Source organism: Diceros bicornis, chromosome 29 (genome assembly GCF_020826845.1).
Source record: "Diceros bicornis minor isolate mBicDic1 chromosome 29, mDicBic1.mat.cur, whole genome shotgun sequence".
Lineage (NCBI taxonomy): Eukaryota > Metazoa > Chordata > Mammalia > Perissodactyla > Rhinocerotidae > Diceros > Diceros bicornis.
The window spans coordinates 31,933,277-31,957,925 of record NC_080768.1 but is presented as its reverse complement, the minus strand read 5'-3'; the positions used below and the strand labels follow the sequence as shown (position 1 = coordinate 31,957,925).

The window sequence follows — 24,649 nt, the reverse complement described above, 5'->3', positions numbered from 1 at the left end:
ATGCCAAAAAAGGAGGTTGTTTAGAGGATGTATGCTGAGGAGGATGCTGCCTTGTGAGGCTGAGGACAGTCTAGGGAGGACTCATCTCATTCATAAGGAGATGGAGACACTCAGGTTGGTTTGACATATCTTTGAATGTTTTTATTATCTCTGTAAACCAAAGTTCTGAAGTGTATCAGGACTCAAAGCCAGGCTTTCACCATGAATAATGAACTTAAATGAGGCCTTTTGTGTTGATCATCTGATGATTCATTCTAATGTAGCAGTCACTTTGGGTTGTGCTGAGAAAAAAAATACAGAATGTGTTCCGGTGGCATTTTTGATTCATGGTCTTTCTTTTATGATTTATTATTCTGAGATATTCAATTTGAAAAGCAAATAGTTTGATACTAAGTGACAGATTATTTTTCTTCAGTATGAAGAAAGGCCTGTGGACAAGCCTGGAAGAGAAACTAACCATGAGAAGAGAGAGCTCTCTTTCCTCGTGATCCATCAGGAAGTGATGTTGACCCTAAAAATGAGAGGATGTTTGGATAAAAGAAGCATTTATTGAAGCCTTTTGTTCCTTCAATAAACCATTTTTGAGTTCCAGTCTAACTAATATCAAGTGCTTTACTAAGTCCAGGGAGAAATTACAAAGTAGAGAGCAGTCATAGGCTCTTATGGAGATACAAAACATGTTACCGGAAGCAGCTGAAGAACACACAACTAAAAATCAGTGAAAAAGCCTCCTAACAACTGCATACCGAAGTCAAGCAACAATCTTCATGGAAGGGAAAAGGAGCAAGAAAGTGATCATAGTGGGATAAAATTTATCAGGGAAGGCTTCAGAGGACAACAATAGGGCATTGACCTCAACTGAATTTAGGCGTTTATAGAAAGCTGGGCCCTGGGAGATCAGGAGTGATTGCAGAATCTCTGGTGTTTTGGGGTTACTTTTAGAATTCTAAAGAGAAAAGAAGGAAAGAGAAAAGTATGAAAGAGAAGAGAAGAGAATTGTAAAATTGTATTGAGACAATTTAAAAGATCTAAATAAACATAAATATATATTATTTTCATGGAAAAGAATATTGTGATAATATAAGTTCTAATCAAGTTTATCTATATATTCACTCCAATTTCAAATAGTTCTCGAAAGTCTTTCATGGATTTGATATGGACAAAATAATACGATTATAAAGTTTATTTGGAAAAGCAAAGAGCCGAGACTAGCCAAGAGCTTCTGAAGAAGTGGGGAGGGTTCTTGCCTTACCAGATATCAGGACTTTTTACAAAGCTATTGTAATAAAGAGAGGTATGAATCCAGGGATAAACAATTGAGCAGAGGCATAGAACAGACTGCTGAGATCCGATCCGCGTCTTTCAGTGTCCATGACAGAAATAGAATATAAGGTTAATTTGGGGCAAAACCCTGATTTCAAACAGCAACTTTAAAAAAATTCTAAGTACTTTTCCTGCCTAAAATGGATCTGCTTTATAATGAGTTCTACTCTCCAGGGAATACCCCAGATGTAGATGTCATTCATTTGGTCAACCTTTTTCTAAATATCTTTTTAATTTTTAAACTTTGAAAATAATTTAAACTATATCCTTATCTCATTTTAAGTATATAATTTTAAATTTAAAGAATCGCCTTACTTGGACATCTTTACATGTCAGCTCACTGGTGTAGCTTCTCCAGAGTCCCTCAGGCAAAATAATCTGCTGTGTCCTCTGAGTTCCCCCAGCTATCTGCACAAGGACTCACTATAACGAACTTTATTTTTTTCCTTTGAATCTATCTTCTCGTCTAGAGTGTGAGCTGATCAAGGGAAGAGGTACTGTCTTTTCATTTTTCTGTCGCCTGGGCTGCATGGGGTATTTGGCCTATGGTAAGTATTCAATAACTATTTATTGAATGAATGAAAGAATGAATGAATCTCTCTGAGATAGTTTAGATGAAGTGCTTTCTGAACGCAGGGACAGGGCCTGGAATACTGCTTAGGGAATCATTTCAACATTGTTTTATAATTCAGTGATGGAATGAGAATGGGGGATGTTAAAGATCATACAAGTAAAAACAAATAAAAATCCAATTCATCCATAAAACATTTCCTTTTCAATTGCAGGCATTTTAAAGGTACATCATTTATTCTCAGTACTAAGCTGGTAATTTCAGAACAGCAAGAAAAAAGTTATATTTTATGTTGCTGCCTTGGCACAAAACACATTAATTATATTCGTGTGAGCAGGAATAAAATGTGTCTTGAAAATTTCCAAACAAAGTGATTTCTCAATGACAAGAGGTGAACCAATTAAAATCAGATACTGGAAAGAAAAGTTTAGCAACTGCTTTGTGATAGACATTTTTGAGAGGGCTTCGGGGAAAATGATGCATGTATATCATTTGTTTCAACCTAAATAAGACTAGGAGAAAAAAAGACCTGACAAGAATATTGCATGAACCGAGTCATGAACTAGCCCAATGCACTGGTTTGGGAAACACTTGTAAATTTCCGGAAGGGACTTCTCCATCCCTCATCACATAACTAAGTATCGATTTAGTCATTTGTCCATGTATACGCCTCTACGCCACTCTATGTTTTTATTAAGGAAATATGACAAAAACATTCAGTACTTTCTCTGTTTTAAGGCTTTATTTTTCCTTCTTAGAAACCTTAATTAGCCAAGACTTCACTCTTTGCCAAGTAAGTAGCTGAGTTTTTATAATTCAGAGCTGTGGACTCTAGATATACATTTTAAATCATTAATTTAGATAATCGATGTCATTTGGGTGATAATTCCACTATGAAGATATTTAAAAATGATAATCCTCATTTGGTATGTTCTACTTTCCAATGGCTGAAACATGTCCATCATTAGAACATACTGTTTCATGACCCTTTTGATGTCATAGACTTCAAAAGCTAAAGTAGCATTGTGTAGGGGATGTGAACAGAAACGTCGGAGGCAGACTACCTAGGTTTGCACTTCAGCTCTGTCACTCCACAGTTTCTTGAGCTTGGGCCCTTTACTTAAACCCTCTGTGCCTCTATTTCCTCATCTATAAAATGGCGATAATGATAATAAAAGTACCTACTCATAAAGTTATTTTAGGGTTTAAACAATTTATTCTATGTTAAAACATTTAGAATAGAGCCTAGCTCACAGGAAACTTTGTAGGATTTCTATATTATTGTTATTATTATTTTCATTGTTATTTTTATAGACTTCTGAAGGATATCATACTGTCTTACCATAACATCTTTCGACATACTCACTACTTAAAAGATGTCCAGATAGGGAAAATAGAGAACTACGGTGGAATCAAATATGATTGACCCAGCATTGTAATGTAATGCAATACTTGAAAATGAAGCCAATGTTGTATATGGGTCACAGAAGCATATATTAGAAAGTCATATAGGGAAGAAGGGATAGAGAACCACCACTTATCCCTTCCTCTGCACCTCTATCCCTACACACAATACAAGATACTTCATATGTTCTACTTTTGCAGATCAATTTACAGCAAGGGTCAGCAAACTTTTTCCATAGAAGTCAACAGCTTATGCATGTTTGGCTTTGTTGGCCATATGGTCTCTGTTGCAACTACTCATCTGGAGATCTATCATGAAAACAACCAAAAGCCAATATGTAAACAAATAGGTTTGGCCATGTGCGAATAAAACCTTATTTACAAAAATAATCATGGGCTGGATTTGGCCCATGGGCTATAGTTTGATGACACCTGATTTACAGAATCACAGATACTGATCCTAGTTTTCATCTATTGTGTTTACTATGCTTGTTATGATTTGGTGCAGAGTAAATGGATGCTGATATCAGTCTCTGCTTTTTCTCTCTTACCTTAAAGTTTCCCGGCTCTTGTCCATGGTCGATTAATTGATGAATCCCAACTATGAGATTGGTGTTTTTGGACCCCTTCCTTTTGCCTCTTCAGAGCCACTCTTCATAATTCTATACTCTTGTTGGTTTGGCATGGTGATAGTGGTGGGGACGGATGCTGGCCTGTAGGGACTAAATGAGTGATTTCCCATGTCCTCTGGCTTTCAGGTGGGTTCAGCCAATGGGGATCCCATTTAGAGATCAAATGAGGGAGGAGGGTGAGGTCAGGGTACTTTTTCCCTTAACTTCTTTCCTGTGATCACCCCAGGGTGGCTGAGTACTGCCACAGAAGTACTATTCCTCTCAAGGTGGGCAACAACCCCACAACACTCTTTCCTCTTTGTTTTCAGGAACTACTTGCTCACCTTATATATTTGGGCTTATGAGAGAAAAGTCCTGGATTACTAAACTCTGCCTTGTGATTTCTCCTACCTCCATACTTTTGGAAGTAGTGCCTTTGAGAATGAACTCTTCTTGAATTATCCTAATTTGACTGTGCCATCAGTTTTCTGTTGGAACTGTGGCTGACAAAGACTGTCTTCTAGAATCAATCCCCCAGGAGCAGAACTGACATCACCAGTCTCAGCCCCAACACATTGTGGGGCTTAGCATTTAATTTGTTACTGACCACATTTGCAACTTGGGACTGGAGTTTACTCATGAAGGGTAGTCAGTGTTGACTGTCCAGGTCTGTGAGTCATATCATTGGCTGGGAAAGATTTTTCAGGCTTAGTGAGGAAAGGGAGTTAACAGAAATCTGGCATAAAGGTAGAGAGATGAGAGCAGAGATAAAGTCCTTCAGAGATACAACTGATAATCTAAGGTCCAACTGAGAAAGATCAACTTCAGTTTCAGACCAGGCACCCATAGGAAGAGACATTTGATCAGGCGAGCAGAAAGAAGAGCACAACCTTGGTACTGAGACAGAAGGGCTGGGATTTCAGGCCCAGTGTCGGGTGTCTATTGTGGCTGGGTCCATGGGTCAGCCCACGGCTCTGTGCTTCTGCTTTGCCTTGGAATTGTTACTAAAGTAGACACATGGAACTGTCTTCTTGAAGTTCCTTCTGGTCCATTGGAAGGAATTCCAGATCAGTGCATAGTATCTGCCAGATAATATGCTGACCCTTTGCATTTCCCTACATCACTAGGTTGGATCTTAATTCTCCACATCCCCAAGTACTAGTTGGGGTCCTATCACATTTCGATATCTAAGAACTATGATGCAAGAATGGCTGTTTTATAAATTCTTGCCTTCTACCAGAGATCTATTGTAGCTAAGCCCTTTCATCCAGATTGGATCTCCTGGAATAAACACATTGTCTTGGACTTCCCAGCTGTGCTTGTCTAGACGAATTTCTATAGCTGGGTTAGTTGTCCCAGGCCCACATGCCACAACTCAGAGAAGGGGCTCTGACCAACAGGTTTCATCTTGATTGCTGTATGCTGCTCGTCCTAGATGCTTTCCCACTCTAAATGCCTTCTATCTTGAAGCTGATCTATCTGAAAATGCACTGTGCTCCTTGACCTTGAAAAATCCATACATTTATATGCCCCCCTGTGCACCTACACGGAATGCAAAATGCCCTTTGATTTCTAACTGCATTTGGTTAAAAGCAACAAAATGGAAGTGTGAAGTAGTGAGAAATCAGAAAAAAACGTCTACCGAGAGTCAGAATGCAGAACTAGTCATGGTTTCAATCTCCGCAAGAAAAAAAGCCGGGCGAAAAGTGACATATGAAGAGTGAGAAAAGTGCAAACTAATGGGTGGCTGGTTAAATTCATCTTCAATAATTCATTTAGAAATCAGTAGCAGAATAAAGCCAGAGAAATCTGAAAATGTCAAGAAGAGAGACCTGTTAAATGACTTTCCAACTCTTACCCAAGGTCAGGAGAAACATTAGCTTGAAACCATGAAAGTCCTGGCTCCCAGTTTCCAATTTTAACAACTAGATGACATGCCTTGTTCTTCCAGATATAGTCCCCATCCTTAGAGGAGCAAAAAGGAAGCAAACCCAGAGATAAACAAATTTAATCCAGATTACTCTGGCCTTATCTGTTAAAAGGCATTAGTTTATAGAAGTGTCAGTGAGTGTGAATTATTTAATGCCCATATCCTTCTCAACTTTAAGGATTTTTTTTTTAAAGCTAGGTATCAAGACCGTTAATAATTGATAAAGCATTTGTAAACCCTTAGCAAATGAACAGTCAAGGGACACATTAATAAAACATCTTTAAAAATCTCGTCTCTGGGCTGATTGTCATCACACTGTCCCAAAGCAGAGTAAACCGGGCTTCTCATCCTCCAGCTCAAAGCAAGGCACAGTATATCTGACAAGGTGACATGGATGGTGGAGGGCAATGCCTTTTAGGAAACCAGGACCATCTTTTACAGTTATCCACACCCCTCCAGCTGATTCAGAGCTTAGAACCATTCCTCAAATAAATAAATTCTTGGCCAAAATTTTTCTGCTGGGTCACTAAATATAAATTTATGAATAGACCTTTTGAGATTTCTATTTGCAAAACAAACATTCAAGATCTTGGGGTAACTGGAGGGTTAGACATTTAGGAAGGGCCAATGAAAACCTTAAGCTTGAGGTCAGTGCGCACATTTAGGTCAGGCTAAAGGAGCAGTCAGGGTCGCTAAATGCCACAGCTTTAAGGCAGTAAAGTGGCTTGGCTCATCTCATTCTTACTGGGTAATGCGAAAGAAATAAAAATGTATTTTACTGACATAGCGTCTTTCTTCTTAGGAATGAAGAGTAGTGCAGGCATAAGAAGGAACCAGGTATTAGCATATCAACCTGTCACTGCCCTCGGGCTGAGAAGGGCTTGTCCAAAAATCTCAAGGTAAATAAGATGAATGGGCTAGGGTCAAGATTCATGAGCAGGAAGGCACCATGCTATAATCCTATAGAGAGAACTACCCACCTGGGTATGACTTGAGGGTACCTGGAAAGGATTTCTTGATCACATAAATTTCCCCCATGTCAAAGTTCAGAATGGTCATTTTAGGGATGGTGATTTTGTCCTTAGTGGCACCACCAAACATTTATTGAACACCGGCTATATGTGTGATCTTGTAGGTAGTGAGAGTATGACGATATTAGAAGACCCAGTCTGTGATTTCTGAATATTTCCCTCAATTTGTGGAGGCAAATTTCATAGGTGAACAGAGAAATAATTCTTCAAGTGGCACAAAATTTCAAGGTATCAGGGTAGAAAAAATCCTACTGGAGTACTGAAGTGGGTATTTCCAGGGTCTACAACTGATACAATTTTGGCCGTTACAGATAATGAGACATAGATTTTCTCAATTCCTATACTTTTGGGCCTAATTTGTTTAACTCTGCATTGGCCTGGATTCCCATTTGCTGGTTTAGTTCTTCTCAGGTCAAAAGAGGGAGAGGAGGCTCTTACTTGGAGGAATGCTAGTTGAGACATAGAATTTGTGCCTTCTGCTCTAAATGAATTCCAGAGTCTTCGATCCATATCTAAAAATATATAACTTTGTTAAACCTAAATCAAAAAGTCCAAAGGAGAATAAAGCCTTTTCCCAGGATAACTTCCCCTGTTGGTCCCTTTAGTTTGGGTTATGGTTAGGGTTTGGGTTAGGGTTCAGTTTTGTGTTAGGGTTCAAGTTTGGGTTAGGGTTCAGGTTCAGGTTAGGATTTGGGTTCAGGTTAGTGTTGCCTCAGAATTTCCTGATTTATAAAAGGAGGTTTCCAAAATGGAGAGTTCCTCATTCCAGGAAGTACTCCTCTTCATTTCACTTATTTAATCATCCATTTATTTGTTCTTCAACAAAGCTTAGAGCTAAATGCTATAGTCCATCCTAGTCCAAGCCCTTCTGCTCTCATCTGGACTGATGTCTTATCCTCATAACTAGTCTTCTTCCTGTCATTCTGGCTCCCTTACAATCCTGATTTACACAGCACCCAGAATGATCTTTAACAATGAAAATCAGTCTGTGTAACCCTTGGGCTTAAAGTCCTCCTTTTCACAACTGACAAGAGCTTACATGATGTGCTACCTGATGGTCCTTCCAACTTCACCTCCAACTCCCACCCATTGTCTATTGATGCCTAGCCGCACACACAAGCACTTTCTTTTGCTGTGCTTTCTAAGCCTATGCCTATCTAAGGGGCTTGCTCTCTCTTTTTCTTTTCCCTAAAATCACCTGATTCCAGATCTTGGCATTCTCTGTCTTTTCTTTCATTCTGCCCTCAGCCTGAAGGTCAGAAAGACCTTCCTTGACTGTTCAACCCATTCAATGTCTGCTTCCCCTCACATAAAACTCCTCCTTCTCTGGTCACTGTCTACCATATCACTGCTTTACTTTTTTCAGAAATTATTACTGTGTGTTAATATGTTTATCTACGTCTTTATTTTTTCTATCTTCCCCACATCCATCTCCAACTAGAAATAAATTACATGAGATCAGGACCTTGTTGAATGAGTGTTGAATTTATACAACAGTGCACTTAAGATGGAATCCCTACTTTTAAGAAATATATGTACTAAAGAAAATAGGGAGCAGACCAAAAGAGCTATTAAAGACAATGTGTGAAAAATATTATAAGTGAGGTCAAACCACAGTTTATAGGAGTTCAAGGAAAGATGCCTAGTAGCTGGAATGAAAGGGGAAATCTGTGATGCACATGCACTTTTAGTTAAAGGATGAAGGGTCTGAGATCTGGGGGTGGTTTCAGAGGAATATGCTCCTAACAGGAAAGCATTAGCAAACATTTTTCAAGACATGTGGATGATGAGTCCCAAAACACCATCACACGAATAAGGGAAGGGGTACCACACAAGGCAGCCCTGGCTTTCCAAGGATTTCTTTATTTCTTTCATGATGCGGAAAAAGCCTTCCTCATTATTCACCTTTTCTTGGGGATTTCAAAATAGGAAATAAATAACTTATTTTAAGAAATTATATCCCTCTGTAAAAGGAGTAAGTGCACATAGCTTAAATATATCTTCTGGCTACCTGTGATAAACCATGATTTAACTTCCCAAGAACAAGAGATCATCTCTTAAATTATATTAGGAATAATTTCAAAGATTCTTTTATCTGATATTTCTTCCTCTCACTTATTCTCTCCCCAATGACAACATATATACTTTTTTAAATAAAGAAACTAAAATAAAGAGACAGTATCTATGACTGTAGATATAAAAAGCCTGGAAATTATTCTCTGTTGCACATGAAGTGAAAAAAAAAAAAAAAAGAAGTGCTCTCTCCTCCCAGATGACATTTAAACACTACCAGTATCCCTATCACTCACTCCCTGTCCCTCACCCAGATATTTGCTCTTGTAATAATCTTGTTCTTCTTGTAGCAACACAATTCTCTCCAACAGCCTCCTATATCCTTGTAGGCAATGGGCTGTGTCCATCTCTATCAGCACAAAGGACGCAATGAAAAAGATCCGGAGTTGCAGCATTTAACACAGAGCCCAGGAAAGAGGCTTTGGTGATGACATAGCCCTAGTCACTTATGAGCACTGTCAGATAAATCATCCAGTTAGACCCCCGCTGCTACCTTGCTTCTTGCTGCTGTAGTCTGATCTTTTCCAAAGCAAAGTCCACCTGGCCGTTAAAATAAATAAGGAGGCATTACTACCTTTCAGTCTACTCGAAGAAGAATAAGTTAAGAACATAAAGGCACACACACGCATACCAGAACCAGAGGCACTGAGGATTTCATCAGCTATCTGACAAGAGGATATTTAATTACCTCTTGTACCTGTCTCTCTTGCATGAGACAAACAAATCAAGGAGCTTTGGAAGAATAATTAATTCAAGATGTAAAAGCAGCATCAGATTAAGAAAAAAAAATTAAATAAAAACAACGAAAAAATGAGAGCCAGAAGCAGTAGGAGTTTGAAGTGTTTAATTATCATGGATTAGGAGTTTCAGGACTCCTACTAAGAGATCTGCCACCAAGCATTCTTCTGAGATCAGGATCCTGCTGATCCTGATCCACTAAAATATGTATAATAAACCCCAGGTTCCTACCATAGGGCCTTTGCAAAATGTATCTGGAGTATAAAAGTAGCTCTACTGTCTCACCTTTGGAAGTGTGTATATTGGGAGTTCTTTTTCCAGTGGTGAGGATGGGTTTGCAATATAGAAAAGAACAACCTTTTTCCACTATTAATTTATGCATGCAGAGGGGCCCCAGCCTCCTCCCCTATCTTTAATCAGCCTGCACCTGGGAATAGAAGTAACTTATTTGATTGTTGGCTTTGGAAGGTGTACCTGAGCATGCTTAGTTCCACTTCTCCCGATTGCCACTTTTAGACACAACCTGTCAGCAGGAAGCTTCTATTTTCTGCTAGGCAGACCCCCACAAGGGAGACTTTGATTTTCGTGTTTCTCCTGCAATGAGGATGAAGCATCTACAAGATCATTGCATCCCAGGTATTAAATCGCATTCACCAATCCGGATTTTTTTGTTTGCTTTGCTTTTTGTTTTTTAGTGGTAAAGCTGCTGCTTTGTTCCTTTCTCTCTGATGTCCGTGTCTTTCTCTCAATTATTTTAGAATTTCAACAAGGAGGATGAATGTGTTTATTGGGACTTCAAACATCTCTTTCATCTAATGGGAGGAAGGCTTGGACACCGTAACGATAATTTCAAGAATTTTCTGTTTTCCTTTGCTACATTAATGGACTCTTAATATCTTTTTGACTTAAGGCACACCAGGATAAAGTAAAAAAGAACAGTCACATAGCTAAAAATTATTCTTTTTAATATGCTTCGACTTGAAGTTATAAAAATTGGAGAATGTCTTGGGGAAGAATTCTCAAATGGAGCGACGTGGGTCAGGAAGCCCTAGATGCATTTACAAGAAATGTCAGATTGAGAATAAATTATTTTACCTCCTGTATCCTCCGTCTGTTACATTTCCACCAATAATAGTTTAGAGAAATTTATTTCTTTTTGAAAAAAGAGCACAGTTGCCAGACCTTCTGCAATGACAGTCATTTGCTTTTCTTGTGACAACTTCATCAATAGTTATTTTTCATTCCCTGTGAAGGACTCCACTCACTGTGGCCTCAGACTCTCTTCTGACTCTGATTTTTCCCTCCCCAAACATCTTGATTCAACTGGCTTTGCAGATTCTTTATGTCAGGTCAGGTTTAGTTCGTCTCTTTCTCCCCAATAGACAGTGCTTTGTACTGTCTCCTGATCTCCAAGCTTTCTCAACTTGGTTCATTTCTTTTTCTTCCTCTTTAGACGCCTCACAAACACAGCCAATAATAATCTCCTCCTAGAACAGTAGCTCAGATGAGAGTTTAGGCCTTTGGAGAGTTGGTGACTAACCTTTACTATGTACCAGAAACTTTTAAAATATTATAATACCTCCAACAATACAAAAATACGTATGCACAAGGTTATTAATTGCAGCATTCTTTATATATACAAAGTATTGGAAATATTCCAAATGCCTATGCATAGGAAAGAGATTGAATAAACTATGGTATATCCTCACAATAAAGAACTACACAGATATCAGAAAGAATGAGAAAGATCTCTATGAAGAGATATGGAGGAATTTCTTGGATTTATTGTTAAGGCAAAAAAGAAACAAAGCACATACGAATATCCATAGTAATACTACTTTTATGTAAGAAGGAAAAAGTTATAAAAAATACACATGTATCTTATCATTTGTGCAAAAATACACACAGGAAGGATAAACCAGAAACAAGTGAGATTGCTTACCTAAGGGAGAGGATGGAATTGGGGTGAAAAGAATAGGCGAATGGGAATGGGATAAAAAGATGAGGGGAGAGTCACTCTTCTCTGAGTGTAGCTTTTGTTATAGTTCTGATCTTTAGAAGATACCTAAAAATGAATGAATGAGTGAAATCAACCAAATTGACAAGGAAACCCAAAATGGAGTACAAACAAATGAATCCAACTGTATTACAAATAAATGATACAAGTACATGGGAATAAGTGGGGGAAAATTAATTTAAATAACAGGTATAAAAATGTAAATGTAGGAATATATATATAATTTCCTAGCTCTGTCTGCTGGGAAGACTTAGAAGGTCCTAGAAGCATTGACACCTCTGTAGACATTGGCACACCTAGCACCCATATCTTGATTTCTAAATGATATTCTCCAGCAAAAGGAATGAGGGTTCCTTAGAGAAATACCTTATTCCAAGGCTAGGGCAGAAAAAAATACAAACTGATCCTGGAATACTTCTTTTGGTGCCAGAAAATAAGTTAATGTTCAAATAGCATGGGGGCTAACTTAACATAGCTCTCAAGGCCAAATCTTGGACAATTTGAGTAACAAAATAAATAATGATAGTAAAGGATTAGGACTCATAGAATAAAATAAATATGCATGATTTAATTAAAAAATTGAATAAATATATAAGGGAGAAGGAACAACTTTTCTTTATAGTAAAATTCTAACTATTAAGCAAGAATAGTGGAATAAAAATTCACCATGAGTCAATCAGCAAAGTAATAATTGTTGCAGGCAAGAATCATTGATGGACATCAAAATTAGTGGGCAAAAGTATGATGAGAAAAAGGACATTTGTATGGTTATAAAATATCTCATCACAAGGTAGTTGTTACAAAGGGAAAATTGTAAGTTTATAGTGAAAAACCCGGCAGGCTGCACCTTAACCAAGGGGTCAAAATTCATATCACTAGCAAGAAGACATACCAACGTCATGTACCTCTTATTATGATGCACTGAGAAGGATACAATGTCAATTTTTGGTATTTTTGCAGAAAATGTGTAACCTCAATCTAATCGTAAGAAAATTTCAGACCAGCTCCAATTGAGAGATAGTCTAAAAAATAACTAATACTACTTGAAAGAGTCAAGGTCATGAAAGACAAAGACAGTCTGAGAAACTCTCACAGAGTAAAGGAAACTAAACAGGCTTGAAAACTGAATGTTATACAGAATCCTCAATTGGATCCTGCACCAGAAAAAGGATGCTAGTGGGAAAATTGATGATATTTGAATAATGTGTTGTGTATTAGTTAATAGTCTCTAAATTTAAATCGTATTAATGTTAATTTCCTGATATTGATAGTTGTACTATGGTTTTGTAAAGTTTCAACATTAGGGGAAGCTGGGTGAAGGATCTCTGTTATTTTTAAAACTTTCTAATAAATTTAATATTATTGCAAAATAAAAATGTAAAAAGACTATACTTAATCCTCTTATTAACACTATTGCATAGGTATTATTACTACCTCTTAATAAATGAAGAAAGAGAAACCCAAAGAGAAAGTGCAAAAAATGAATATTACTAGACAAACGAGATGTTAGACCCAAGTCTATTTGACTAACATCAACAAATTTTCTCAATATATGAAACTACTACATCTTTCCATGGTTGATGTATTCTAAAATTGAATGAAATAAACATCATCTCCGTTTTTCACTCATGGCCAAACCTGTAGTAGACAATAATAAAAACATATTCCTCCTCGAGAGGACAACGGAGGCCAGGGGTAGTTGTGTCATATTACAACAAAATAGATAGTGATTGAGGAAATAAATGCTTCTCAATTTACTTAGAATCAAAATAAACTAACCAAATTAATCAAAGAAAAGATTAATATTTTCTGGAATCTTTATGCTCTACACTAGGTGACCAATTCCTTTAGTACAAAGGAAGTGGCTTGCTTACCTTAACGAGGAGCTAACATTTTTTAGGGGTCTGCTACATGCTTGACCCTCTGCTTAGAGCTTTATATACACTACTGCATGGCATCTTCACAATCCTCTGTGGGTTAGAATCTAGTATAACCTCCATTATCACAGGAGGACTTGTGACGGGGTAGCTAACTTGCACATTGGGAAATTTGAATCCAGGCTTTCCATCTGACTTGCTCTCACCAACTGCACAAAATGTTCAGCGTAAGCGGAGGTAAGAGCATTTGACTGTAACATACTGTCCTCGTCTCTTCTTCCTTTGGTCTCTTTGGAAACTCAGTGCACTTCTAGTACATAATTACGACTGCTGATTTCTTGAAAAGGTCAGGCTGTGCCCCTCAAGGTACATTTTTCCATCACACAGCATGCAAGCATATCTCTTCCAGCTCTGTCATTTGTTGGTATAGATTTCCTATATTTTTAATTATGTTCTTTTGGGGGAAAGTTAAATCAGATTTGAGGGCAATGAAGGGTTAACGAAATGATCTTGCCATAATTACTCATTATAAAACATCTCCCTTTTAGTTGTGGTCTTAGATGATTTTACTTGGGAATGAAAAAAAAAAAAATCTCCTGGGGCAGCAGTGACAGAATAAGCTGATAAAGAAAAAGAGAGCTGTCTATTCTTTAGCGATTTTGATCACAAGTGGAAAAACATGTTACTTGTCAAAGGCACTGTTAGGAAACTCACTGAGAGATGAAAAGTGGAACCAAAAAAAAACCCCAAAAACAACAACCTGCTTTGCTTTTCTCATTGCTCAGGAATATTTGTATTTGTTCATTTAAAATGACAGTTTGAAATAGAAGACAGCAAGTGCCTGGGTGACACCAGCCTTTGTTTTCTGCTCTGTGCTTATTGTATATTGGGATCCAGACACCTTGAATTCTTGCCAACGCTTCCTCTCCTCCTCTCCAAAGTGACTTGATAATCACGTGATTAGAACTCTTGGAACTCAAAGTTGTATCTTAATTAAAAGAAAAACAGGAAAGCAGAAGGAAGATGGCAATAATAAATAAGTGGGGTTGTCTTTTTCCTCAAGCAAAATGGGTTGGCTCTACACTTAATCTGTATCACCTAGCCATTTTGTGGAAGATGTTCTGGTTGATGCTTTGCTTTTCTGAAACACAAATCATTTATATAACTCAAGCTGTTAAAATCATGGATTGGAGAGCCAAGTTTTTTGTATTTATATGTTTTTTTCCCCAGTGTAGAGGCATGGTACCTCTGCATCCTGAGCCCTAAGTCACAACATCCTCTTTTCTACTGAGGAATTGATGCTAAATAAAGCTGGATACAAAGCAAAGATCCAGACAGAACATTTCAAGTGATCTGTGTGCGAGATATTTGAGATAGGTTTCTATATGAAACCACCGAGGAGAGGATGGTAGAAAGACACTGGGCTCTAGTTACGCCTCCGCCTTTAACTAGCTTGGATTCTTGCAAAGCCTCTTGCTAATATCTTCATCACTGGTCTCATTGCATTTTAATCTTTTCTTCTCACGGGTCCTATAACTGTCTTCCTAAAAAGCAAATCTGGTCATGACACTTTCCCATATAAAAGCATCTTTTAATTACTACCAAAAGAATAAAATTAAAATTCTTCAGACAGACATAGAATGCCTTTCAGAACTGTATTACAAACGTCCTTTGGAAAGCCTGTCACCCAAACAGCCTCTCCTAGGATTGTCCCACCTATTATCTCTTCCTGAGAGACAGCCTGGGAAAGACGGAATAGGATGACCAGTAGTCTATGACATGGTTCGGTAGGAAAAATATTGCCCAGAGGTAAATGATGATTATTATTAGGTAAGCCAACGTGATTCCTTTCCTGGAGTTTGTGCTAAAAAACATGGGGGGAAATCAGCGTACTGTTAACAGAAAAGTGAGTGGACAGACCCAGAGGCAGACTTGAATTAATGGTAGAGAGCTAGAGGGAAAACTCACAACCTTTGCTGCTAGGACTCCTGGAGCTGCTTTGGATTCCAGATGAGCTCCCTTGTCCAAGCTCCGGGGCCTCAGTTCTGCTGTGATTCCTGCTCCTTCTCAGACTCGATGTTTGACTTTGCCTGGGTTCTTTTGGGCCTCGGCCATATGGCTGAGATCCTTGTTTACTTATCCCAAGTGTATCCTTAAAATAAACTTGCTATAATTTAAGGTAACTGTAGTGAGCTTATTGTTACATAAACGTCACCATCACTACCAGCTCCATCTCCACCAACAGAAATAAAACAGTAATCTGACCTTAAACTAAGTTCACCTGGCACCTTCCTTCTGAAACTTCCAGATCAAACATCATGTCCTTTGGAAAACCACACTGGCCCCAGAAAGACCTGGTTCAACTTTATTTCCTCGCATATTTGACTTATATCTGTTAGAGCATCTATTCGTTTCCCAGGGCTGCCACAAAAAATTAAGACATCTTCGTGACTCGAAACACTGGAAATTTATTCTCTCACAGTTTTGGAGTTCTAAAGTCAAAAGTCAAGCATTGGCAGGGCCAGGCTCCCTCTGAAGTCTCTAGGGGAGAATCCTTCATTGTCTTTTCCAGATTCCAGTGGCTCTTCGCATTTCTTGGCTTACACAGCATAATGCCAGTCTCTGCCTGTGTCTTCATATGAACTTCTTCCCTGTGTCTTTGTGTGTCTTTTCCTTTTCTGTCTTTTATGAGGACACTCATTATTGGATTTAGGACCCATGCAGATCCAAGATAATCTCATATAGAGATCTCACATTTAATTACATCTGCTAAGACACTTATTCCAAATAAAGTCACATTCTGACAATACAGGTAGACATATTTTTGGGGGGCTACAACCCACTACAGAGCAGTTACCACATTAAGTTATAATTCAGTTGTTGTTTGGTCTTTCTCCTAGACTAGAGATGGTCAAATGTAAGACTCATGCCTTACTCATTTTGTATCCTGGTATTAGCAGTGTCTGGCACATAGCTGAAACACAATAAATGACATGCTGAATGAATACATGAATGAAAAAATCTTGAACATTTCTGTATATATTTCTAGGCTTTAATTTCCTAATCTTTAAAATGAAAGGGTTACTTTAGTTGATTTTTTTTGGTCCCTTTCAATATTTAATGAATAAAACAAATAGGCAGAACATTAAAATCTGGGTTTCTCAGCCTGTTAGCAAAACTTTCTAAAAAGATCGTCCCTTTTATCCTTTGATAATTTAAAATAAATAGCTCTGAAAAAGGAAGTGGTCTTTTTCTTTTTTTAATGTGTCCTGCACAATGCTTGTCTTGGAGATAAACCTACATAGCAGCATATACTCAGTGCCCTTACGGTGACATATGTATTTTATGCGTGAAAAACTGGGACATACGATCTGACGGGTAAGAACATGTTTATGGAGAGAAATTAATAGGATTTTAAGTTGTGTGGTTGATGCCATGCTCTAAAGCTCAGATTCCCCTTTATCAGCTGAAACAAACATTTCCCCCAACTGCTGGGAGTGTTGGCAGATGATAGCACTCAGTTGAGTCACCTAGGAAACGCCCTTAGAGGAAGAGAACATGCCCAAGTCATGACCCTCACTGGGGGCAAACTTCAACCAATTGGGTAAATCTAGTGGAGATATAAAGGCCCAGCACCCTTGCCTCAAGGCAGGACACCTCTGAAGAGTCACCTTGACACCAGAGCTCTGGTGGGATCAGCATGCTGTCCAACCTCTCTCTCTTGCCATTCAAACTTCCCTCACTCTCAGTCAGATGAGGGCAACCCCCAATGCACTCTTTGTGTGCAAATCTCTGTCCCAGAGTCTATTCATCTTGGGACTACACCTAAGACCCCAGGCCTGTTCTAGGACATCATTCAGTATTTCTCTTGTGTAGCCTTACTCTTTAGAGCTGCACTGTCCAATATGGTAATCATTAGCCAAATATGGCTATATATTATCTAAATTAGATAAAATTGAATCAAATAAAGAATTTAGTTCTTCAGCCACACTAGCCACATTTCAAATGCTCAATAGCCAGATGTGGCTAGTGACTCTAATATTGAACAGCACAGATATAGAACATTTACATCATCACAGAAATTTCATTGGTCAGTGTCTTAGTCTACTCAGGTTGCCGTAACAAAATACCATAGTCTGGGTGGCTTACACAGCAGATATTTATTTCTCACAGTTCTGGAGGCTGGGAAGTCCAAGATCAAGGTGCCAGTATGGTCAGGTTCTGATAAGAATTCTCTTCCTGGTTTGCAGATTGTCACCTTGCTGTATCCTCACATGGCTGAGAAAGAAAAAGAAAGTAAGCCCTCTGGTGTCTCTTTTTATAATCCCATCATAAGGACCCCACTCTCATGACCTCATCTAAACCTAATTACCTGCCAAAGGCCCCAAATACAAATACCATCACATTGGGGGGTAGGGCTTCAATATATGAATTTTGGAAGGACACAATTCAGTCTATGGCACACAGTGCTGCTTTAGGACACAGAACTTCAATTATACTTCTCAGCCTCTCATCCGTTCCTAACTCAGGCTGGAACTATCCCTACAGTCTTTGGTTGCTTTTTCTCCAGCTTTGCAGTTATTTCCCAAGACCCTGAATAATTACCTCCAAGATAATTATAGTAGTTTATCAGTTTACTAGTAGTCATAATTTTATTGAAGAGAGAGTGTGTAGATCTGTTGTATAACCTATGGGTTTATCCTTCATTTTCCCCATGATACCTAGAGTCATTTTTGAGGAGGGGATGTGCTAGAAGAGAAAACAGATTTCAGAGCCAGGATATTCTTGATTCCTTATGCAAATTAGCATTCTGTGGGTCCCCTCCAAATCCCCTTCAGAAAGGAATGCTGATGTCTATGACCTGACAGAGAATTCACAGCCTCTGCCTTCTATGCTGGGCATCTTTTTCTGGATTCAATTTTATGGGCACCCTCCTTGATTCTTCGTAGGGCGGCATCTGTGGAAAGAAACTGAGAAGACAGAAAGGATAGAAGGTTGTTGGAAGAACAACAGTTAGAATTAAAGAGATATGTGTGAAGAATGGGATGGAGATAAGAAAGAAAGAATACACCAAGCTTCTCGTCTATTCCCAGGAAACTGCAAGTAAGAGATATGAAATTCTGTATTTGAATCCTGGCTCTGTCACTTACAGTCCATATGATCTTAGGGGATTTTCTTGGTTCTTTTAGCCTCAGTGCTTTGTCTATAAAATAGAGCTAAGATATATTTTGAGAATTAAATGAGAAAACATGTAAATTTCATTTAACGTTGTACCGAGTACAATGTAGGCTGGCTCCACATCCTATTCTATAAAGCTGTACAGGAAATAACTTTCTTAGCCATTCTCCTTAGATGTTTCTTTAGTTTGCTTTTGTTTATCTTTATCCAAATGTATAGATAGTGAATTGTATATTATCAGGACACTAAATTGGACTGGAATGATGCAGTACCACAAAGAAGGTTTTGAATTTGCGCTCTGAAGTCGGATGGATATAGCTCTGAATCCTAGTTGTTCCATAACTTACTTTATTTGTCATCTTTGGCAACTTAGACTTTCTGTCTCAGTTTTTTCATCTGCAAAGTGAGGATAATAAGTGTATGACTCTCTTTAGGCTTTGGCTAGAATGAAATCAAATAATGTGTATATAGTGCTTAACTCAGTGTCTGGCAATTCCTAAGCTCTTAATAAATGTTAGCAGGTGTGATGAGGAAGGAGGAAAGTGGAAAGGGAGAATGAGGGGAGAAGATGAGCAATAACCCATAGAAAACTTTAGAGTGAAATTATTTCTATAGCTTCAAGCTTTTTTGGATTCAGCTTCTGTTCCTAACAAGGTGAGGTTGTGCGCCAGTTTGGAGGAGCACCAGTTTTGGGGGTTGTGTTAGTTTCCTAGGACTGTTCTATCAAAAACCATAAACTAGGTGGCTTAAAACAATAGAATTTTTTTGTCTCATAGGTCTGGAGGCCAGAAGTCTGAAATCAAGGTGTCCAAAGTCATACTTCCTCTGAAACCTGTAGAGGGAAAATCGTCTTTGCTTCTTCTAGCTTCTGGTGTTTACTGGCAATGCCTGGTGGTCCTTGCTTGTAGATGCATCGCTCCAATGTCTGCCTCCATCAACACATAGACATATTGCCCTTGTGTGTCTCTCTCCTCTTTTTATAAGGACATCTGTCATGTTGGATTAAGGGCCCACCCAACTCTATTATGACCTTGTCTGAACTAATTATATCTGCAATGACCCAATTTCTAAATAAGGTCACAATCTGAGATATTAAACTTCAACATATCTTTTCAGGAGGATACAATTCAACCCATAACAGGAGTCAAATCACTGGGTAAAAGTTTTGATCCTTACTATCTTCACCACTATCTAGCTGTGTGCACTTAGACAAGTTATTTTTACTGAGTCTCCCTTCCTTCTTCTGTAAATTTGGAATTACAATGCCTATTTGTAAAGAGCTAATGAAATGCTTTACTTAGAGCTTTCTGGTATATAGCAGGTATTCCAAAATTTTGGTGAACACAGAATTAGTACAAGTGAACGTTTTTTCACCCCCTTTCTTAACCAATATCCAAAGGGGAAAAAGAACTCGCATGAATTAAGGACCTATAATGTACCAGGCTCTTTAAGAGACTATTTACATGCTATTTCATTTATCAAAATGTTGTAAAAAGAGAAAAGAAATGGCTACTAACGTATACTCCCCTAAATCAATCTTCAAATAGCTAATACGTATGTGGTACGTACACGCACGCACGCACACACACACACACACACACACCATTCACACACAGATATCTATCTGTATATGTTTAGAAATATATCCTGATTATATATAGTACATAATTGGAAGCATTGGAATAAAAATGTTATTCTGGCTTAGAGAATATTCTTATATGCTAGTTTTGTTCTAAGTGAATCATTTCAGAAACTATATAAATTCTATTCTGTTCATTTTGTTTCACGAAGACATTAAAAACAAAGAAACAAAACTCCAAAACTTTTGTTTGGTTCATGGTTCAACAGGAGAGTAAACTAAACTAAATCAAAATCAAAAATCCTACAAGCTGATTTTGGATTCAGAATATTCGTGTTACTTGTTCTGGTTTTTGGTTCACAATTTTGCCCCACTTAAGTCCCCAGTAATGATTACAGACTTTTTGATTTGTGTAAAGGATGGGTGATTTTCCTGTTATAGAATGATTATTTATTTGCTCTATTACTTGGAGAGACTTGTGGGTGTAGCAGTAAATTGAAATCAAAATGATAATTTAAAATGTCCTTTTTGTTGTTGATTCATCTTCAACTTCCAATGGACTGTGACAAGCGCTGCAAAGCCATTTGTGCCTCCTACACTTGTATATGTCCTTACAAGAGATAAATGCCCCTGCCGATCTGTGTGGTTATAAATTGGATCTTTGCGTCTTTGTTAAGTGAGAAAGTAGGGACACAATATAGCTGAAGATAACAACACACTTGTACTAGATGCCTGAATGAAGCCAGAACAGTAAAAATCCTGTCCTGCTTTCAAGACGTGTGTACATTGTACACAGCGCTTTTTTTTTTTTTTTTGACAAAAGGTCATTCATGAGAGGCGCTGTACGGCAGAAAGTGGACAGTACAATTGAAGGAAAACAAATCAGCCCAAAGTACTACTATCTATTTTGTCCCTTTGGGACACAAGTGAAGAATGTTAATACAGCTGTGTTTTGAACCAATGAGATCTTGGCCTTTAAGATAATTTTATAACTAGTCAAAATTTTAGGAATTATAATTTTTCAAAAGATTCAAAAATTAGTTTTTTCTCATTTGCCTATTCTTATGTCATATAAGTCAATTCAAAATATTATAAACAGTGTATTTTCACTGGGCCTTCTCCTTTGTTTGCATTCACTGGCTCTCACTATCATGTTCAGCAGTTCCTCTGTGACTTTTTAGGTCTATTGGTACTTTACCTTTGTAATTTCATATTCATCGCTTCCTTAGGTTTCTGTCACTGTAGACAACAGTCTCTTTCCTCAGCCTTTTTTAGTTTATTATTCCTACCTGAATCTCTGATTATTTTCCATACCTATCACCATACATGTAATAGCTGGTTTTCTATCTGTGTCCCTACTTTCCTTTCTCCCGGGGCTTCCTAAAATCCCACCAGATGCTCATTGGTGAATCCACACCGCTAAGAATTCAGGTGGAATGCCCATAAATGCCTGTTTGCATGTAGTAAAAGAAATATGATGGGAGATCATCAGGGCTTCTGATTCACTCTGTTCCTCTTCAAGTCTAACACCAATAAATCATCTGATAATAAAACTCAGACCCCCCCCCCACGCCCCACCCTAGACACTAGGGAAATAAAAGGGAGAGAATGAGAGAGAGAGATGTTATCTTCCTCAGGTGAAGAAGAGCTTGGTGTATTGAGAACCATAAACTGGGGGGAGGAGCATGAGATAAAGCTATAGAAGTGAAGGGAGCATATCCTGCAGGTCTTTGCAGGCCATTAGAATGTTTAAATGTATTTAGAACATAACAGGAAGTTACTGAAAGGGTTTAGATGGGAGAATGATATTACCCAATTCGTTACATTTTCAAACAATTCTTCCGAGTGTCATGAGAAGAATGGATGGAGAGGGATGGGAAGATAGAGACCAAAAGACAGAGGGTCAAAAAAAGTTAAGTGTTGCTTGAGCAAGATGAAAGGAGACTGTGTTCACGTGTATTTGTAGGCATTTGCAGTACAGTCCATTAACTTCTTCAAACTAGAAAGCAAAAATATGAGGTTGGTGTTTCCAGATTTTTTTTTTCTAGAGGAATTGCTATTTTAGGGCAGAGAAATCTCAGAAAAATCGGAAAGTGGTGATGGCTATAGTACAAATACGTTTCTTTCATATTTCCCAAGGCATGGTGTCGTACAGTAACTTGGGTTATAAGGATCCTATCCACTGGACTTCCAGCTCTAGGACCTTACTACTTTATTAACTGCTGTGTCTTTGCATCTTAGATTTGATCACATAGTTTCATTTTCATATTTGCTTTGATCAAATGTGGCTTCTTTTGTTGTGCTAATGAGGCCTCTTCCTCAACCTCCACCTCTCTCTGCTGCAGCTCCCCAGGCACCATTGCTACTGCTTCTCTGGAGTCCAATGGCAGTCCTATCCCTACTTTGACTTAACTCATCCAGTCTTGATTCTAATGACACTTAGTGACCTTTCGCTCTGTCGCTGCAATTTTTCTCTTCCTGGAAATATTGGTCCAAATCATCCAATATAGATTAAAAAAAGGATCAAAGAGAAAAATCAGAAAACCAATCACAAAGCAGCAGATGTTGCAAGTGCTACATGCATGAGTATAGTTAGGTTGACATATTCTGGCAGAAGGTTAATATTTTCCTATGTCTATTCAGACAAACCATTCAATTTTTTATGGGTGCTCACTCATTTCTCATGACTTCTGCTTAGTATGCCTCTTGCTACGATTTCCTTTTATCCTTATACTCTTTCCAGCGTTCACCAACCATAGTTCTTTATGAACACCAAAGACAACTGTCTATAAATTCTTTTTCCAGTGAAACTATTCTATTGCTTTGAAAATTCCTACAAGATACCAATTTATATCCCACTTGCGTCCTTCGTGTTTCTTCTGCTTCAGTGTTTTTCCAGTTGTCTATTAGATCTTGGTTAACTTAAGAAGACATCACAAACAAAGGTTTGGAGAGATTTTTCCTCTCAGCTTCTTGACCTGTGGTATTTCTGACATTTTTCCAAAGCCCAATCTAGGTCCTCCCTGCAAGGTTGCAAATTCAATGTAATGCAATTAGCTGTTTCCCTGGCATGTATTTTTTTTTGAGAAGAGCGGCAGGTATAAATCTTGAGTTCATCACCATTGATGCTGCCATTTCTGTCCATCTGTCTAATTGCTATTGATCATGGAAAGTAGTTTTTGATTGAGGCACAATGTAAAGTAATATTGATTACAGTAAATGAACTTTTCTGCAGTCACTGAGTCAATTAAGGAAAAAATATCTAGAGTTGCAACTCATGTAACAAGGTCCAATTTTCCTGTCACTGAGTCGTTGCCCTGGTTCCTTAGCCTAGGCCTAGATATTTAAAGTAAATCTCTTCTTTTGTTTAGCATCAAAATCCCATGGCCCTGAGCAGAAGGATTGTGAAAATAAGTCTGTACTCCTGCTGTTCAAATAGAACAGAAGGAAATTAGAACAAAAACAGATTTTACTTTTAATCCTTTAAATAAGAAGCTTTTCCACATGCATTTTTTATCAAAGCAATATACATTTTATTCTAGGTTAACAATCAAGAAATCCATATCAAGAGGATATCAGTAGTTTGCAGCTGCTGTCACGCTAGAAGGAGGCTCAACTCTGATTTTGCTGAGATGACTGATAATGATAGCATAGTAGGTGGATGAAGAACATTTCACCCTAAAATGCTTTAGAGAAATCACTCCTGCCAGCTGTGATTGCTGATCCTTAGGCCTCTAGGGACTTAGATGCAGTGACAGAAATGCCACATGGAGGGGGAATGGAGAGAGAAAAAGCCTAAGGCCACAGGACAGATATAACCTTATGGCTAGAGACCCATTCAGGAGCAGGGAGGAATTCTTAAGTTATACAGTACTCCTGAGATTTGAACATGGAACTATGAAAGTTTACCACCTTGTGATCTGCTATGTTAACTGGTCTATAGAAGTTCACATTGGCTTTTGATCCCAGGGCCTCAGTGTCTCTGGAGTATAAAAGGAGAAAGTCAGCAGGTTCAAACATATTAGTAATATATCTCTTATTCTATTTAGTTTTTATTAGATTTTCATAGCAATTTGGGCTGTGAAAACAAAAAATAAGTGGGTTGGGGTGTTACAATGTATTTGGGTACTCAATGCCTAGCAAATCTGTGTATCAATATTCCTTAAAATGCACAGCACACTTTTAATAATGCATCACAGCTTACAATTTTATATCATATAGTTTTTTCATTTGAGTCCCAAACTGTCATACATGGTGGAAAGGCACATTGCTTTTGTTATTGTTATTTTTGTTTCTGTTTTATAAAAGTAAAAATTA

General features: G+C 38.0%; 1 long non-coding RNA gene across 2 annotated transcripts in view; it reads right to left on the bottom strand.

Annotated features, from left to right (window-relative positions):
• Positions 1-16,466: 16,466 nt before the first annotated feature.
• The window catches only part of LOC131394021 (uncharacterized), a 141,045-nt gene continuing 132,862 nt past the window's right edge, over positions 16,467-24,649 (bottom strand). The window contains exons 3-4 of one of the 2 annotated variants that reach the window (XR_009216039.1): positions 17,725-17,853; positions 16,467-16,549 (exon numbers count right to left, since the gene is read on the bottom strand). This is a non-coding gene — a long non-coding RNA (uncharacterized LOC131394021). Of the gene's footprint in view, positions 16,550-17,630; positions 17,854-24,649 lie in introns of those variants that run through there. The other variant, XR_009216038.1, reaches the window with a different exon arrangement.